The 12,091-nt window shown below is 35.6% G+C and overlaps 1 protein-coding gene across 6 annotated transcripts in view; it reads right to left on the bottom strand.

Moving 5' to 3' along the window:
* LOC119085311 (dual 3',5'-cyclic-AMP and -GMP phosphodiesterase 11) overlaps nucleotides 1-12,091 on the bottom strand; it is a 119,334-nt gene that overhangs the window by 87,372 nt on the left and 19,871 nt on the right. For 2 of the 6 annotated variants that reach the window (XM_037195682.1, XM_037195686.1), the window contains exons 1-2: nucleotides 6,121-6,468; nucleotides 5,243-5,469 (exon numbers count right to left, since the gene is read on the bottom strand). The exons of 1 other annotated variant lie outside the window; for it this stretch is intronic. The gene's annotated coding sequence lies outside the window, so the exon portion shown is untranslated. Of the gene's footprint in view, nucleotides 1-5,242; nucleotides 5,470-6,120; nucleotides 6,469-12,091 lie in introns of those variants that run through there. 3 more of the 6 variants (XM_037195687.1, XM_037195683.1, XM_037195684.1) reach the window with 3 other exon arrangements.

Here is a 12,091-nt window from a genome sequence, read left to right as displayed (position 1 = left end):
GGTATTCTGTCACCTATCCTATGGTGCATGGTGATAGATTCTTTACTGTGCAAACTGAATAGTGCTGGGCTGTATACTCAAGGTTATTCGGACGATATTTCAACCCTTATATGCGGGGATTTTGAAGACACGGTAGGAAATCTGTTGAGGACAGCCATAGGGATAGTAGAGAAGTGGTGCATTGAGCATAGATTGAAAGTGAACCCCATTAAAACCAGGATCATACTCTTTAGTAAGAGAAACGGTGATAAAAGGCAGCTAGTTGGTGAATTCCGAGTCTTTGGGAAAGAGGTGCCACTGACGCCCAGTGTAAAGTATTTAGGAGTCATTTTTGACTTTAAATTGAACTGGAATATCCATCTTGAGGAAAAAATTAAGAAGGCGATTGGGGTGTTTTGGATGTGCAGAAGTGCCCTGGGGAAGGACTGGGGACTATCACCCAGCGCTGTATTGTGGATATTTACGGCGGTGGTCAGACCAATGCTTTGCCATGGTTGTGTAGCATGGTGGCCCAGGGTCGAACTGAATACTGCTTGTAGCTCTTTGGAGAAACTGCAGCGTTTAGCTGGTCTATGTATCACAGGAGCCTTGAGCTCTACACCAACCAAAGCCTTAGAGGCGATTCTGTCACTACCACCGCTTGAGTTATATATAAAATCAGTGGCCTTCAATGTGTCAGTAAATATTGTCGACAATGGCTGTTGGATAGGCGACACGAATATTGGACATTCGAAAATCCGAACTCTTTTGAAAGAACCGGAACTTGATATGCCGAGAGATGTTATGAAGGCGGAGCTCATGCTAGACGACGGTTTTGAGTGTGTCATTCCCAACAGGGAAGACTGGCTTGGTGAAAGACCGAAATGGCCCCCGACGGATGGGATAGTATGCTACACGGACGGCTCTAAGGACGAATTCCTTTCAGGACTAGGTTATCACTGTGAATCGATTAACATTAAAGAATGTATTTCCACAGGTCGATATGCATCCATCTTCCAAACGGAGGTTTTCGCCATTTCGGAAATCTGCTCATCCGCCTCTCTAAAGAGAGAAAACGGTAAACATATATACATATGCACGGACAGTGAATCAGCCATCAAGGCAATACAGTCGCCTGTGGTCAAGTCGTATTTGGTCCACGAATGTAAAATGAATCTAAACGACCTAGCTACACGAAATGATGTCACCATACTCTGGGTACCAAGTCATTCAGGGATTGATGGAAATGAAATGGCTGATGAGCTAGCCCGTCGAGGGGCAAGCAAAACGTTCATTGGACCAGAACCGCGTTTCGGGCTATGCAAATCTACAAGTAAGAATATAGTAAAACAATGGGTGGTAAGATCTCACAGGGCGGTTTGGAACTCCTGTACAGAGGGCAGACACACGAAATATTTTTGCAAAAGTCCGTCAATGGATATGAGCGAATCCATATTGGCACTTAAGCGTTCTGACATTAAAATGCTGGTAGAGGTCATGACCAATCACTGCAACTTGAACAAACACTTGTATACAATGTCGTATGCTGAGACTCCCATGTGTGACTGTGGTTCGGATGAAGAAACAGGAATACACCTAGTGACATCCTGTACGAAGTACAAGAGGCTCAGGATGACTATCTTCGGCCATCCGGTCATACCGGTCTCAAAAGTTTCAGAACTTAACATACCAAATCTGGCGTACTTCATCAAAAGGACGAGGCGACTGAGCTGAACTGGGTGACTTAAGAAAGACTGGTGGCGGGAAAATGAGAAGAGAGAGGACTGAGGAAAAACGTGGCTTACTTCCCGGACGAGCTTTGACCGGCGATGTTTCTGATGACTTATGTATCATTCACATTCTTAGTGATTGTGATGAAGCTTCTGATTTATAAATATTTCTATTTCTTTTAATGTGTAAGACAAACTTTCATTGAATAAATGAGGGTAATTGGAAGGAGGTTTGGAACAAAGGATCACAGATCTAGGTTCCTGTTTGACCTAAAGGTCAGACCCTCCGAAAAATTCTCCTATCTATCTATCTATACGGCAATAGAAACGATGTGCAAATACATCATCGGTTGTGAATATAGGAATATTGGTTGCTCCATTTTCTGCTGGATTTATACGAAATGTGAAGAATTACACATGACCCGTGACTCGTTTTTTTTTGCATTTTTCTTTATCCATTTTCCAGATTTGAAAAGTGGATTGAGTAATTTGTATAATGACGCGTAGAAATTAGTATTATATATAACTAAGAATAAAAATATAAAAAGTTGCGTTTTCGTGTGAATATTGTTGATCCGAGGGGAAGCCGAGGTCAATAAACGCACGAAAGCTAGATTTTTCATCCTTTGTCGAAAGACATGCTTGAAACGTGAAAATTACGGTTTTCGACGCATATGACATGTAAAACGTTTTTCGTCACCTAGCGAACGCCCCGAGTAGAAACTAAATTTTTAGGTCTTTTTTCTTCTAGAAAAAATACCCTATTATGGCCGGTTTGTCTGTCTGTCTGTCTGTCCGTCTGTCTGTTCCACAAATTTGGTAGTTTTGGTAGCTCTCAGTCGGTAGTTGGTATTTTTGGTAGTTGGTAGTTTCGAGCTGGATTGACATTCAAAATTGCAAAGCAGTTCACAGTTAACATTGCAATTCGAAAACTTGGTAGTTGGTAGTTGGACTACCAAGGCTATAATTGATTACCAAACATAATTTTTGGGGAACAGATGTTTACTATTCGAGAACTACGCACCGACTGACGAAATTACTCTACATGCTCGCCTATTTAGAAATCGAAAATTTGGTAGTTGGTAGCTTTGGTAGTTGGTAGTTGCGAGCTGGATTGACATTCAAAATTGCAAAGCCACCATGAGCATATCAACACCAGGCAAATAATAATTTTTTGTTATCTGATCACCGATAGCTCACAGTTAAAATTGCAATTCGAAAATTTGGTAGTTGGTAGTTGGACTACCAAGGCTATAATTGACTACCAAACGTAATTTTTGGGGAACAGATGTGTACTATTCGAGAACTACGCACCGACTGACGAAATTATTCTACATGCTCGCCTATTTATAAATCGAAAATTTGGTAGTTGGTAGTTGCGAGCTGGATTGACATTCAAAATTGCAAAGCCACCATGAGCATATCAACACCAGGCAAATAATAATTATTTGTTATCTGATCACCGATAGCTCACAGTTAACATTGCAATTCGAAAATTTGGTAGTTGGTAGTTAGACTACCAAGGCTATAATTGACTACCAAACGTAATTTTTGGGAAGAGATGTTTACTATTCGAGAACTACGCACCGACTGACGAAATTACTCTACATGCTCGCCTATTTATAAATCGAAAATTTGGTAGTTGGTAGCTTTGGTAGTTGGTAGTTGCGAGCTGAATTGACATTCAAAATTGCAAAGCCACCATGAGCATATCAACACCAGGCAAATAATAATTATTTGTTATCTGATCACCGATAGCTCACAGATTTTTGGGGAAGAGATGTTTACTATTTGAGAACTACACACCGACTGACGAAATTATTCTACATGCTCGCCTATTTAAAGTTTAATTTTTGGTAGTTGACTACCAAACTGGTAGTTGAATACCAAATTGGTAAAACGTTGGTAGAGATATTTACTCTTCAACAGCTAGATGTCGACTGATGAAAGCTTTTATTCCGCCTTGCCTCCAGAAAAAGAAAAAAGACCTCACCAGGCTTTAGCCGGTCTATTCTTGTTACAGTTTTCATCACTCTACAAACAGACTTTATTTCATTGTTTTCAGTCTGTCTAGTATACCAGATGTACCGACCAGCTTATAAGTAACGACTATAACGCATTTGCGCAGAATTCCTAATTCCTAATTCCGTACCACTTGTTATTTTTATCAATATTGTTAGAATGTTATTATGATTTTTCCAGATTTTTACCATGTGTGGTACATTTCGTTTCATGGAATAATTCTTTTAAGTAGAATAGCTTTTCGAAACCCTAAACAGCCAGGGTAACCTAAGTTTTGCAATAAAAATTAGAGAAATTATTAAACACTTCTCACAATAACTTACTAATAACGAGTCGTCGAGTGATTGGAAGCCTCTTAATCCTTTTTGAATTTACGGGCTGTTTCAGCTGGAGTTTACTTTGACTCTTTACTATCCTTCTTAGAATAATTTTTTTTAAATTTCCAATAGGAAAGTCAATACTAATGATATTCACATGTTTTTACGGATTTTTTACTTCATCCTCCTCATTCGTTCCCATATTTCCTACACCAACAACAGAGCTTGCCTCATTTCTCCCCCAACCCCCTATATGTGGACGTCGTTATCGCATGACCAATAATACAATTTTTGAAGGTAGAATGCTAGAGATATTCGAGTATTAGTAAGAATCCGAAACCGATTTTTTTTTTAAATATTTTTATTTGACAAAAAAGGTGATTCTAAGCAAAAGATTATTCTACGATGTGCATCGAAAATGAACTATTTTTTTTTAATAAAGTGAATCCTTCTTCTGTAGAAGTTCTACAACTGCAGAATTTTGTCATTGTCAGATGTAAAACAGCAGTAACGTTTTGAGTACAACAGTAAACCAATTTTTTGGCCAGATTTACATTTTATTTCGATTAAAATAGAAAACGTTGGAAATTCGAAGATTTTTTATTTTGAAGGACTAGATTTTGATGAGTCATCGAACAATTTTTTGCTCAAAATGAATGAGTTGCATCGATTAAAAATAGAAAAACACAAAAGATGAATTTCGGTCACGGCTCATTGTCTTGCTGACAATAGCTCTAACGATTAAAAAGCATTGTGATTGAGACACAATACTCGGGTACTCACAGCTGTTTTTGCATTTTGAATCATGCTCGATAAAATGATACAAAACGTCGATAACAGCTGAAGCAAACTATAATTTAGAATGAAAAACGTTAATACATCAATATAAATGTTGTCATCTCATGGTTTATACAACAAACAAAAAAAAGAATTATAAATTGCCACACGAAAAAAATGAAAGTTTAGAGCACACAGAACCTACAATAATAATAATAAAAAAGAGACTTCTATCAAATGGCGCCACGAGCGAAATATATAATTATTATTTTGTTGACCTTTCAGTAGTAGTAGCACGTTAACATAGTGGTAGTAATTATATATAATTATTGTTCGATTATTACTCAACAGTGATTTAGTTAAATAATGAAATTGTATAGAAATCAAGAAATCCCCATAAAGGAAAAACATACTCACATTATATTTCACGTTGGTAAATAAAGTAAACTTAATACAAAACTTCCAATAGCTTGATACGATAAGATCCAACACACATTCAACGGAGAACGAGAATTTATGTGATGTTCAAGTAAGAAAAAAAAAATTGACGAAGAAATGAATGAACTTTTCCACACTAACACACTGACAAATGTTTTTTCTTCTTCTGATATTCTGTTTAATTCAATGGCGTTAAAATTGTTTAGCTGTTTCGAAAAAAAAAGAACGGAATCGTGATTAGCCTCAATATGTTAGTGATGAACTGCTGAAAATTATGTTTAAAATTACGTTGCACCGAATAACGTTGTAATTTTCTATTAAAAGAAAATTCAACTCAAAACCGTATGTGTATTCCCTTGGACACGATCGCACACCGTATATATAAGATTATATTGAAACGAATACACACACACACACCGAATAAAACTATATCGCATAATATCAGAGCTCAAAACACAGCATAGAGAAACGATCACTCGTTGCAACACTGTCAAACAAGCGGTAAATAATATATTGTTTCATGATCATGAACAAGAGAAGTGAGGTAAAGGCACTTTGGTGTATTATTGTGTAACAAAACGAATTCTTTTTTTTTCTACTTCTTTCAAATCGCGTTTGAGGAATTGATATTTTCGGAATTGGTCAGTACAGTGAATCGAATTATTTTCATTTAGATTTTCCGTATTTTCCGATGAATATGTATCACTAGCACCGATGACATTCAATAATAACAACAAAAAATTATTTAAAAAAAAAACAACGAATCGAACACCACCAGTTCAGCAAAAGAATAATAATTCCAACGAAATTTATCAATAAAAGACACATTCAATATTGTAAGTCGTTGAAAGTCTTACTTGATCAAACACTATGATGAATATTCATCGATTCTAGAAATTCGCAGAATATATCACAAAAAATAACACGCAAAGTATATCACTCCGAGAGTTAAAAATGCCAACCAATGTCAGTATATTTTTTCGCTAACAGAACCTTCCGTCCAATATTTCTTTTCTTCTTTTTGAAGATAAATATAAAACGTTTGATGCAGAAATTGAACCAGCGACACTTTATACTTTTTTTAAGTCAAAAAAGAGTGATATTCCGTTTTATTTGTTCGGTAGATTAGGTTCACGATAATTTTAACACTTTTTCGACGAAGCAATGTGGTATCAACTAGAGAAATTCAAAATGTTGACTGAAATACTCTCTGAATGTTTTCGGCTATATTTCTTCATATATGTGCCCGTTTGAATATTCATTCCCGTTCATGTATTCGTACATCGGCTGTGTGTATAGACACATGTACGTATGGAGTAACAAAAAAAAAAGTCAAATGTAAACGGTGTTTTGTGATGGGGCACATTGTATGTATAATAATATGATAATGTAAGTGATATTATATATGCATTTTGTGTGTTGTCTAAATAAAATTTCACAGAAATTACACAAATATTACCAGTGCGTGGAAACATATGGTTGTATGTCAGGAAAATGTTGATTTGAATCAACACATAATCCCTCTGGTAGATACAGATTTTTTGTTTGTTTTTTTGATTGACATAAATTTATGGGGAAAATCTATGCTCTCGAACAAATGAATTGAGCTGCATTTCCTTTGAGTTTCATTTAACATAGATAAATATGTTGCCAACAACAGTAGTTACAATGTTCGTTGTAATGATTCAAAAATATATTTTTACAAAAATCCGTAGTGCATTTGTATCCACTGAAAGGAAAATTCTAATGAAAGTGCACATTTATACCCTTATTCAGTTGATGGTACTGCTGCAATTTTATCAGCTTTTCTACGAGCTTCAAGCTGTAATCTGTTAACTCTGCGCTATTCATCTGTTATGGACAACGACGATTGAATGTAATAGATGTGATCGATCTGATATAGCAAATGACATTTTAGCTTGTCACATACGGCTATCCATCTGTTATCGACAACGACGACAAAAATAATGGCAAGCTCTGAGTCATCAGCTCTAATATGGTCCTTTATATAGTAAAATGCATGTTAAAGAAATTGAAGTACAAGATTTGAAATCAACCAATTCAAAATCGATGGAAGTATTTAATATATCCGATAATAATACTGGTCATATGCTTGCCGTCTGTAACAGGTTAAAATATAATTGAATGCATTGCGTTCCGGACTATCTAGACTTTAATTTCAATACCATTCTAGGCAAACTGAAAATGGGGGACTGAAGTTTTGACAAGTTATTTTTAATCGACATAAAACATTATTCCAAACAAAAAATTGTTCAACGGTATGTCTCTAAAAGGCACTGATCTTTTTATAAGTAAGTCTAAACTTCGAAACGTATAGCCGCCCGTACGAAATTTACAAAATGACGGCCCTATATTTTTGATTTTACACTGCACCTATAAAAAAAATATTTGGGTATGGTACCCGTGCAGTTCTTTTTACTACACAGCTGAACATTAGTTTTCAGCATATCTGTATATTGTACGTAATTGCTGAATTTTGAACGTAATGACAGTACTATGTACAGCTAAGATGTACTACTGTTCTGTTACGTTAACAAATATACTGCTACGTTAACAAATGTACTTGTCCCGAATTTGTACAGCAGAGCAGTACATGATTTGTGACAGATTCAAAGTACCATTCAGATGGACAATGTACACTATAGCTGAATGAATGCCAGTTTGAATGTAGTGGTCGTGAAAACTTCCATAATATTAAATGAGACTAAACACTGCACGAACTTTCGAGACAATTTAGGAACTATTTGTAATTAGTAGAGGGGCATTTGGTGTCTAGCCATCCTAAATTATTAGCGAAAATGTTTTGATGGGATTATTTTGAGTATTATTATTAGTAATCAAAAAAACACTAATTAGAAATTTTTTAGGTCGCGGATCAACAAGGTTTTTTTAACAAACAAAATTTCGACCGCCAACAGAGATTGTATATAAAATATAAAATTAATTAAATAACGCGACACTTACGTGGAATCCGAAATATGAACGTTCGCGAGCTTTGTTAACGTATGTACAAGATGCACTTAATGACGATTCTTCTTCTTCTTCTATACGTCGGTTCTTCATTCATGCGTGCATTTGTACATACGAATAAAGAACCGACGTATATGTAGAAGAAGAAGAAGAATCGTTTTTTCGAATCTAGTACCTACGTTGACAAAGTACGCGAAAGTTTAATTTTCGATGATGATTCCACGTAAATGTCGTGTTGTTTAATTAATTTTATATTTTATACACAATCTCCGTTGAAAATAATGGAAGAAATGAAGTGTTTATATTGTACCGCTGATTTTATATTGGCGGGTGAGATTTTGTTTGTTAAAAAAACCTTGTTGACCTTGAATTTTTCTAATTAGTGTTTTTTTGACTACTAATAATACTCAAAATAATCCCATCAAAACATTTTTTATAAAATCCATAGGAAGGCAAATCACTTTTTTTGACGAAATGCCCCCCTACTAAATTCAGAAATTCAAGTTTTGAATAATAACGTATTTGAATAATGAAGGCTCAAGAAATTTTTTTAATAAATGACTTGGTAAATGATTTTGTTACACTATAAACCTATTTTTTGACATTCGTAAATATCAATCTTTCTCTTCTGTTCGAAAGTTAGCACTTAAGGAGGACACGTTATTCCACGTATTTTGTCATAAATGTAGCCGGCGAAAGAACTCAGCCTCGATGCTTGTGAGAAAAAGGCACTGATTAAGTAAATCCACGCAATCGATTCTTAACACATTTTCAAACAGTTTGCTAAAAAAAATGAATAAACAGCTTTTCCTAAGAAAAATTTCTCACTTTTAGTTTTCATTCACATACAAAATCATGAAATGAAAAAACTGAAGTCTGCAAACAAAGGATAACAAATTTGACGTACACATGTGTAGTACTAGTTGCGTTTTAACCGCTTTTGAGCGAGACAGTAATGACGTATTAGTAAAATTGACTATGTTGCTACCCTTAATTTTAATAAGCTTCTGTCAGACTGTTGGGTGTCTAAATAACATGTGACAAAAGCCCATCTGCCGGAAACTTAACTTTTTCTTTCAAAATATTTATTCTTAGAATTATAGAATAGGAGAAGAAGACTTAAGTCTTACAATTTCCTAACAAATAATTTACAGAAAAAAAACTTCCTTCTTGAACATTTGGAAATTACATTACCACACAACAGTATTAAAATACGAGAACTTTTAAAGTTCAATTTCACAATACTGATCAACTGAACATTAATGTTCAGCAAGACAGTACAGTGGAGACGTACGATGTTTTAAGATAGCTTTCCCATAATGTCTTCCAAACACAAGTACTGAGTTGGGACATGGGTAAGGTGGTGGACTGGAGTGTCGGAGGTCCCGAGTTCGAATCGCACGGACGGCAGTTTTTTTTTTTTTAAATAAGTTGACGTAAATAAACGTACTAAATAGTTTAAAGATGAAAATTTATGAACTCTGAATAATATTTTCTGTACAACTTTTATTTTTCGATGAGACAACCAATGTTCGCCCAACTGTACATTGATACAGCTGTACTGTAAATATTACTGCTACGTTAACATAATGTACTTGTCCCGAATTTGTACAGTACATTCGTACAACGACTACAGCTGAGCTGGACAAAATTTTTATAGGTGTGTTTTTAGAAATTCTTTCGATCAGAATTGTCGATACCCATGTAGTTCTTGCACCTTTCACATACTTATTTCCATCGAGACTGGAAATGGCCTCCGGCACATTTTAGGCGCCTGACAAAATTGGGTCGATTTTGGGCCGTACTTTTAATTAATTAATTTTATAAAAAAATCTGTGCATTTTAGAGGCATACCGTAGAACAATTTTTTGTTTAGAATAACGTTCTGCGTCGAATTGGTCAAAACTTCAATCCCCTATTAGATCCCCTTTCGGGTAAAGAGTAAAACGACGTTTAATTATTGTTTTTGCAATCCTGTACGTAGCAGAAGCAGGTTGGTAACGAGTGATACAAAATGAGTCAAAAAACCCATGAAGGTTAAATGTGACGCAAGTCCTTTATCTTACTTACAAAATAACTGATATCGCTGAGGGTGACGCGTTGTGCGTCGTACGCAAAAGTGTTATCTACAAAACATAGCTAACGCCGACCCGTACGAAACACCTATTCGTATCAAAAGCCTTTAATGTGAAACTCTTCATTTCTCTTACTTCATTTTCTTCTCTGCTGAAAAACTATTCTCCCTTTAAAATCACTTACATTATCCACTCTTTGCCTTGTTATCATATACAAATAAATTGCCGGAGGCAATATAGACAGCCCCGTACGAAGTCAAATTTCATAAATTCCTATTTAAACAGCTATATACCGCTATATTTACCTATATTTCACTGTAAATAAACATTTCACAGAGGAATATGCTATTATATAGCTCTATATGCCTGTATATAGCTCAATATAGCTGTATATAGGTATATATAGATGTCCATATATGGAATCCCTGAAACCCCACACACATAACAAATTATTTCCTTGTTAACAGAAACTCTCTAAGCATCATTTTTTTCCAAGATGTTTCACTTTTAATAAAATCCAATATGGCCGCCGGCAGCCATTTTGTTAGGAAACCGAAAATAGTACCGACGCTTTACATTCGTTAATACCTTTCAAACAAAAAAAAATCATGAAATTCGGTCAAAATTTACTCGAGATATTGTCAAAATACACCACGTTCACTGTACTTCCGAGTAGCCAGATAAGAGCTCACTCCAAGAGACCTAGCTCACGCTCCGGAGAACACAATTTCATAAAAAAATTTTTCCCTGATTGGTACGGTCAATACCAATAAAGCTAAAACAGACGAAATATGTTCAAATGTGACCGACCTACAAGCAAAAACTGCTTGCCGCCCTGTGCCTGTTTCACACCAAGGGGTCTAACTCACGAGTCGGTCATCCGATTTCCATAAACTTTTTTTTTGTCGATCGATATTGTAAATACCTTTCATTTGATGTATCACTTCTAAGTGTGGCGTTTAAATGTCCGGAGATATCTTCGAAAAACCGTAAAGCACTTATTGGGCCCCAGCTCAGGAGGGGTCGATCCAAAATCACTCATCTTCGAACTTAGCCTGTCTTTTGACATTACCAAATGGGGAAAAAAAAGAATTTTCAAAATCGGATGCGTTTTACTCAAGTTATCGTGCAGACAGACAGACGGACGGACGGACGGACAGACGGACATTTTTTTTCTTGCTGATTTGGCATCTCTGGACAACCACAATAGGTTTCCCCTTACTCAGGGAGTCCAATTCGACGTGTTACAAACGTATGCGTAAACCTATAAGACCCCAGTACTTCGTACGGGTGTAAAAATTGACTCAAAAATTTTGTGAAAGAAAATTTTACAACAAGAAATTTACGTCATAAGTGTAAGATGATTCGGTTTTCTTTCGTTTAAATTCTTTCAGTACATTTTTCAACCATTTTCCTAACAATACGTTCCTCAACATCTGTCACTTGTGACGCAAATTTCTTGTTGTAAAATTTTCTTTCACAAATTTTTTGAGTCAATTTTTTGTTGATAAAACTTTTGCGTACGACGCACAATGCGTCACCCTCGGCGATATCAGCTATTTTGTAAGTAAGATAATTTTGGTTGTTTCCAGTCAATTTTTTTTTTGGTAAAAATTATTTGGCAGATGATGAGAAAAACTAAGCCAGCTTGTTTGAACTAAAATTGGATGTAAAATTTAATTTTTGCGTAACGAAGCTGAAAGCGTCAACTCTAGCGATATCATTCATTTTAGAAATTGTACTTCAAAGACTGCGTCACACT

This window comes from Bradysia coprophila, unplaced genomic scaffold (genome assembly GCF_014529535.1).
Source record: "Bradysia coprophila strain Holo2 unplaced genomic scaffold, BU_Bcop_v1 contig_94, whole genome shotgun sequence".
In the NCBI taxonomy this organism is placed as follows: Eukaryota; Metazoa; Arthropoda; class Insecta; order Diptera; family Sciaridae; genus Bradysia; species Bradysia coprophila.
The sequence above is the reverse complement of the archived record's forward strand: the minus strand, read 5'-3'. Positions and strand labels throughout refer to the sequence as shown.